Below are 8,393 nucleotides of genomic sequence, written 5' to 3' on the forward strand. Positions count from 1 at the left end.
TATTGGGTAATTACATTGAATACAAGAAAATTTTAAAATAAAAAAATAAAATATAAAGATATTGTGAATTTTTTGTATATATTTAAACCAATAAAAGAAAACAATGTTTATAGTAAAAATTCGAGGTTTATCTAGTATTGAATGATCAACAATATTTTCCTTATTTGTAATTAATTAAATCATCTCAAATCAAATAATAATATAAATTTTAATTAATGACTTGATTGCAGCCTATGAATTTACCACATTTATTCGAAAACTTGTATAATTCAATGACTTCTTTATGCATTGCTTACGCTGTAGCAATCAACCGTATATATATCAAAATATAGAAGTGAAGATAATTCCATAATAAATGATGATGTTCATAAATTATGAGATAAATTGATTCAAAAATATATTAAAAAAAAAAATTATTTCTTGTTTTGGGCAATACTAGGGCTGTCAAACAGGTCGGGTTGGGTCATTTTCAGGTTCGGATCATATATAAATGGGTCAATAAACCCTTAACCTGAACCTGACCCATTTAATTAATGGGTCAAAAATTGAAACCCCGACCTGATCTGTAGCATATCGGATCAACCTGCTAATGACCCATTTAACATACTTTTTTTTTTAGGTCATTAAATTCATATATTTCAGGTCATTTGACCCATTTAACCTTAATTAAAGGCTTCTTCCAAAAATAAACGTATGCCACTTAATGCAGCGAGCACACGGTATTCTTTAGTAAAAGGCGAAAGAATAGTTCGCTTTGTGCTCACGGCGTGGCTGCGTAAGTTGGTATGAGATCTGTGAAAGTGAGTTAAAGTATTTTTCTTTTATTAGTATCTTTCATAGCCGATGTGGGACAACTTCCTTTGTTATTAAAAGTCATCTTCAGCTGACAAATCCCTTAGCCGATGTGGGACAACTTCCTTTCTTATTGAAAGTCATCTTCAGCTGACAAATCCCTCAATACATGGTAATTGGTATTATCTTAGTTTTACGAAGTATTTGGCAAATGTTGATCCGTCTTAAATTTAATAAATGGGTTAAACAGGTTTTTTCCGGGTTTAAATATTCAACCTGAACCTAACCCATTTAATAAACAGATCAGGTCGGGTTGACCCATTTAATTAATTGGGTCAAAAACCTATACCCAAACCCGCTAATTTCGAGTCGGTTTCAGATCAGGTTAGCAGGTCGGGTCAGCTTTTGCCAGCCCTAGGCAATACCAATCAACAAATAATGAGGGAACAAAAAAAGGTAGAAAATAAATAAAGATTTTTGGGAAGGAAGAACTATTATAGTTAAAGAAAGAGAGGGAAGGATTATTATAATTAAAGAAAGAGCGGGAAGGCTATTATAATTAAAGAAAGAGAGGGAAGGAATTATTTAGTGAAATAATTATTAAAAATAATTTAAAATTTAGGCAATTTTTAATGTGGATGATAAATCGACAATCTATCTATCTATCGATACAATATACTAATGAAGAAACAATTTTTAATTAGTCAACTTTCTTTGATTAAATTTCTTTAATTAAATAGTTACAAAATATTTTAAAACTATATCTTATGTACTAATTTTTACCATATACAATCAATTAAGATATGTAGCATCTTTGAATTACAATGGAGATAACATATTAGTTATATATGAAAAAAAAAATTATTTTCATCAAAATATTTTCCAATAATTTGAGAAAAAAAAACTAATTTTGAAACAGTTTTTTTTTTATAGATAATCATGTATATTACTTACATAACTATATTTAAAAAATATGCAAATTAAATAGATTACACAATAATTATTTAAGTTGGTGTTAAAACCTGTTGAAGTTTTTATTATAACCTACTATAGTTGGTATCTGCAAATAGGTTATAATACGAACATTAATAGGTTATAACACGAACTCAAAATACAACCTATAATAGATTGTAATCTCAACTTTAATAGATTATAATACCAACTTCAATAAGATATAACACCAACTTAAAATAGATTCAACTGCACGTGTTAGTTTTTAAATTCAATTTTTTTAATTATTGGGTCTGGGCATAGAGAGCCATCTCTTATATAAACGTTCAGTCACGAGAGGCGCTGTTATATTTTTGGGAAATAATAGTTAAATTAACTTCTCTAATTCTAGCTTAATGTGGTAAGGGAAGATGGCACAATAAAATTATCATAATTAAATAACATTTAACATAATAAATAAAGATTGTGAACATCACGCTAGGTATTCATACGCATAATAATGAGAAAATGGACTTTAACTCTCAAGGATTAATTTTTTTGTATATATTTTAACCAGTAAAAGAAACAAATATTTTAATTGTGAGATTATACGTAAATATTTTTAATTAATAAGATTTAAAGTAATATTGAGTAATGAATGATCAATAATATTTTGCTTATTTATAGTATTAATTAATATTAAATATTAGAAATATTAGATCGCATATATATAGAAGTAAATATTTAGCATTTTAATAACATGTAATTCTTAATTAGGGTAAGTAATGATTCACTCCATTGTTATCTTTTGTTAAGCTTCTCATATTGGGTAATTACATTGAATACAAGAAAATTTTAAAATAAAAAAATAAATAAAATATAAAGATATTGAGAATTTTTTGTATGTATTTAAACCAATTAAAGAAAACAAAATTTATAGTAAAAATTCGAGGTTTATTAAGTATTGAATGATCAACAATATTTTCATTATTTGTAATATTAATTTATTCATCTCAAATCAAATAATAATATACGTTTTTATTAATTACTTGATGTCAGCCAATGAATTTACCACATTTATTCGAAAACTTGTAAAATTCAATGAGTTCTTTATTTAGTGCTTACGCCGTACCAATCCATCGTGTGTGTGTGTGTGTGTATATATATATATATATATATATATATATATATATATATATATATATATATATATATATATATATATATATATATATATATATATATATATACACATACATATATATATATATATATACATATATATATATACACATATATATATATACATGTATATATATATATACATATATATATATATATATATACATATATATATATATATATATATATATATATATATATATATATATATATATATATATATATATATATATATATATACATACATATATATATATACATACATATATATATATATATACATATAAATACATACATATATATATATATATATATATATATATATATAAATATATATATATATATATATATATATATATATATATATATATATATATATATATATATAGAAGAGAAGATAATTCCATAATAAATGATGATGATCATAAACTATAAGATAAATTGATTCAAAAATATGTAAAAAAAATTTATTTCTTGTATTGGGCAATACCAATCAACAAACAAAGAGGGAAAGAATTAATTAGTAAAATAATTACTATAAAAAATCTAAAATTTTAGGCAATTTTTAATGTGGATGATAAATCGACAATCTATCTATCTATCGATACAATATACTAATAAAAAACAATTTTTAATTAGTGAAATATGTTTGATTAAATTTCGTTAATTAAATAGTTACAAAAGATTTTAGAACTATATCTTATTTACTAATTTTTACCATATATAATCAATTAAGATGTATAGCATCTTTTAATTACAATGGAGATAACATATTAATTATTTATGAAAAAAAAAATTTCATCAAAATGTTTTGTAATAATTTAAGAAAAAAAAAACTAATTTTGAAATATTTTTTTTTATAGATAATCATGTATATTACTTTCATCGCTAAATTAAAAAATATATAAAAGTTATATAGATTACACATTAATTATTTAAGTTGGTGTTAAAACCTATTGAAGTTGGTATTATAACCTATTATGGTTGGTATCTCCAAATAGGTTATAATACCAACTTTAATAGGTTATAACACCAACTTCAAATACCACTTTAATAGATTATAGTTCCAACTTTAATAGTTTATAATATAAATTTCAATGGGTTATAACACCAACTCCAAATACACTCAACCGCATGTGTCAGTTTTTAAAATTTTTTTTATTATTGGGCCTGGGCATAAAGAGCCATCACTTATAAAAACGTTCAGTCACGAGAGGTGCTGTTATATTTTTGGTTAACAATAGTTAAATTAACTTCTCTTATTCTAACTTAATGTGGTAAGGGAAGATGTCATAAAATTATCATAATTAATTAACATTTAACATAATAAATAAATATTGTGAACATCACGCTCGGTATACATATGCATAATAATGAGAAAACGGACTTTCACTCTCAAGGATTCAAAAAAAACATAATTATGTTAAAAAACAAAATAGTGTGCACATTTGCACAATGAATTTATCTCCATCATCGTATTTTAAGTGTTCATCGTATTTTAAGCAATGACAATAATGGTTTGAAGGGGGTTGCTCCAAAACTTTGCATGTCCCACCTTTTGAGCAGTTGATTGATGTACACATTTCACTACACTTTTCTTCACTCTTTTCACCGGGATTACATTCCCCAATATGATTGTCATGACAACATGTCAGTTTAATTTCACCGAGAACAAAGTTTTTTAGTTACTCATGTACTCGACCTGCAAATATTATAGTCAAAATCTGTAAGTAATAATATAGAGTATCTATAAATGTATTATAATATAAAATATTTCTTAATATAAAAATAATCGATACAATATATTAATGAACAAACGATTTTTAATTAGTGAAATATGTTAGATTAAATTTGGTTAATTAAATAGTTACAAAAGATTTTAAAATTATATCGTATTTACTAAATTTTATCATATACAATCAATTAAGATATGTAGCATTTTTTAATTACAATGAAGATAACATATTAATTATTTATGAAAAAAAAAATTATTTTCATCAATATGTTTTGTACTAATTTGAGAAAAAAAACTAATTTTGAAATGGTTTTTTCATTATAGATAATCAGATTACTTACATTGCTATATTAAAAAAATATACAAATTAAATAGATTACACATTAAATATTTAAGTTTGTGTTATAAACTATTGAAGTTGGTATTATAACCTACTATAGTTGGTATCTCCAAATACGTTATAACACCAACTTTAATAGGTTATGACACCAACTCCAAATACCAACTTTAATAGATTATAATACCAACTTTAATAGGTTATAATTTCAACTTCAATAGGTTATAACACCAACTCCAAATAGACTCAACTGCACGTGTCATTTTTTAAATTTATTTTTTTTAATTATTGGGCCTGGGCATAGAGAGCTATCTCTTATAAAAACGTTCAGTCACGAGAGGCGCTGTCATATTTTTGGTGAATAATAGTTAAATTAACTCCTCTAATTCTAACTTAATGTGGTAAGGGAAGATGACACAATATAATTATCATAATTAATCAACATTTAACATAATAAATAAAGATTGTGAACATCACGGTAGGTATTCCTACGCTTAATCATGAGAAAACGGACTTTCACTCTCAAGGAATGAAGAAAAACATAATTATGTCAAAAAACAAAATAGTGTGCACATTTGGACGTTGAATTTATATTGTAATTTTAAGTGTTCATCTTATGTTATCTTGTTCACTTTCAGATTATTATCTACTAAATAAATGCAAAAATTAACATAAATAATGAAAATAATAATAATCATATCTCATTCATTTCATTTAATTCGATCCTTAACAAAGTCAATTTCAAATTATTACCATCTAATAATATTTACGTGCTAACATTAACATAAGCAATGACAATAATGGTTTGGAGGGTGTTGCGCCAAAACTTTGCATGTTCCACCTTTTGAGCAGTTGCTTGATGTACACATTTCATTACACTTTTCGTCACTCTTTTCACCGGGAATACATTCCCCAATATGATTGTCATGACAACATGTCAGTTTAATTTCACCGAGAACAAAGTTTTTTAGTTGCTCATATACTCGACCTGTAAATATTATAGTCAAAATCAGTAAGTAAGAATTTAGAGTATCTAGAAATGTATTATAATATAAAATATTTCTTAAAAAAACAAATATATACGAACATGAGCATAATAAAGTATTGACAAGGAGTATAAAGATAATAATGCTTACTTTCGGCATCTTTTCTCTACAATCAAAAACTTAACTAATCATAATCATTTTTTTTAAAAACAAAATTGGAACGTGTTTGCATCAATATCAATATTAATAATATGTGAGTTTATAAAATATAGCTTTCACCAATCTTTAAAGTTTACACTATGCTTGTTTTCATAATATTATTTGTTTTATTTATTTAATATTTGTTTAAAAAATTGTAATTTAGCATATAATATAACGCTTCAAATGTTTTATTTATTGTCGTTAATTGTGGATACAAAGAATCAAAAATACAAAAACGAATTGAGTGAATACCTTATCAATTCTTCTACAAAGGCTTGTAACTTTTCTAAACAACCAAATCTTGTGCTTACCAAAGATTACAAATATTATATTTTCTTAGAGAAAATATTCCAATACAAATTCTACTAAACACATTTTTATTTATAGATGAATCCAATATCTCAATTATTTATTACAATATATATTACTAACTTACCAAATATCACAAATATTATATTGTATATGTTTACGATTTTCATATTATGTAATTCATGATTAGGGTAGGTAATAATTCACTATTCCATCGTCCATTGCTAAGCTTTTCATATTGCGGTAGATACACTGAATACAAGAAAAGTTTAAAATAAAAATAAATAAACAGATACTGAAAATTTTTTTGTATATATTTGTACCAATAAAAGAAACAAATATTTTAATTGTGAGATTATACGTAAATATTTTTAATTAATAAGATTTAAAGCAATATTCAGTAATGAATGATCAATAATATTTTGCTTATTTATAGTATTAATTAATCTTAAATATCAGAAATATTATATCGCATATATTTAGAAGTAAATATTTAGCATTTTAATATCATGTAATTCTTAATTAGGGTAGGTAATGATTTACGTCATTGTTATCTTTTATTAAGCTTATCATATTGCGTAATTACATTGAATACAAGAAAATTTTAAAATAAAAAAAATAAAATATAAAGATATTGAGAATTTTTTGTATATATTTAAACCAATAAAAGAAAACAAAGTTTATAATAAAAAATTCGAGGTTTATCGAGTATTGAATGATCAACAATATTTTCCTTATTTGTAGTATTAATTAATTCATCTCAAATCAAATAATAATATGCGTTTTAATTAATGACTTTATTGCAGCCAATGAATTTTCAACATTTATTCGAAAACTTGTAAAATTAACTGACTTTATGTAGTGCTTACGCCGTAGCAATCCACCGTATATATATCAAAATATAGAAGTGAAGATAATTCCATAATAAATGATGATGATCATAAATTATGAGATAAATTGATTCAAAAATATATAAAAAAAAATTTATTTCTTGTTTTGGGTAATACCAATCAACAAACAATGAGGGAACAAAAAAAGGTAGAAAAAAAATAAAGATTTTTGGGAAGAAAGAACTATTATAGTTAAAGAAAGAAAGGGAAGGATTATTATTATTAAAGAAAGAGAGGGAAGGACTATTATAATTAAACAAAGAGAGGGAAGGAATTATTTAATGAAATAATTATTAAAAATAATCTAAAATTTAGGCAATTTTTAATGTGGATGATAAATCGACAATTTATCTTTCTATCGATACAATATACTAATAAAGAAATAATTTTTAATTTGAGAAATACCTTTGATTAAATTTTGTTAATTAAATAGTTACAAAATATTTTAAAACTATATCTTATTTACTAATTTTTACCATATACAATCAAATAAGATATGTAGCATCTTTGAATTACAATGCAGATAACATATTAGTTATTTATGAAAGAAAAAATTATTTCATCAAAATATTTTGTAATAATTTATGAAAAAAAAACTAATTTTGAAATAGATTTTTGTCTTTATAGATAATCATGTATATTACTTACATGGCTATATTAAAAAATATACAAATTAAATAGATTACACATTAATTATTTAAGTTGGTGTTATAAACTATTGAAGTTGGTATTATAACCTACTATAGTTGGTATCTCCAAATAGGTTATAATACCAACTTTAATAGGTTATAACACCAATTCCAAATACCAACTTTAATTGATTATAATACCAACTTTAATAGGTTATAACACCAACTCCAAATAGGCTCAACTGCACGTGTCAGTTTTTAAATTTATTTTTTTTTATTATTGGGCCTGGACTTAGAGAGCCATCTCTTATAAAAACGTTCTGTCACGAGAGGCGCTGTGATATTTTTGGTTAATAATAGTTAAATTAACTCCTCTAATTCTAGCTTAGTGTGGTAAGGGAA

The 8,393-nt window shown here is 23.9% G+C and overlaps 1 non-coding gene across 1 annotated transcript; it reads right to left on the reverse strand.

The window, feature by feature from the left end:
* Positions 1-657: 657 nt before the first annotated feature.
* On the reverse strand, positions 658-773 carry LOC130814354 (U5 spliceosomal RNA). The gene has a single exon (XR_009042382.1). It is a non-coding gene; the product is annotated as a U5 spliceosomal RNA (small nuclear RNA).
* Positions 774-8,393: the final 7,620 nt, after the last annotated feature.

This window comes from Amaranthus tricolor, chromosome 5, assembly GCF_026212465.1.
Source record: "Amaranthus tricolor cultivar Red isolate AtriRed21 chromosome 5, ASM2621246v1, whole genome shotgun sequence".
Lineage (NCBI taxonomy): Eukaryota > Viridiplantae > Streptophyta > Magnoliopsida > Caryophyllales > Amaranthaceae > Amaranthus > Amaranthus tricolor.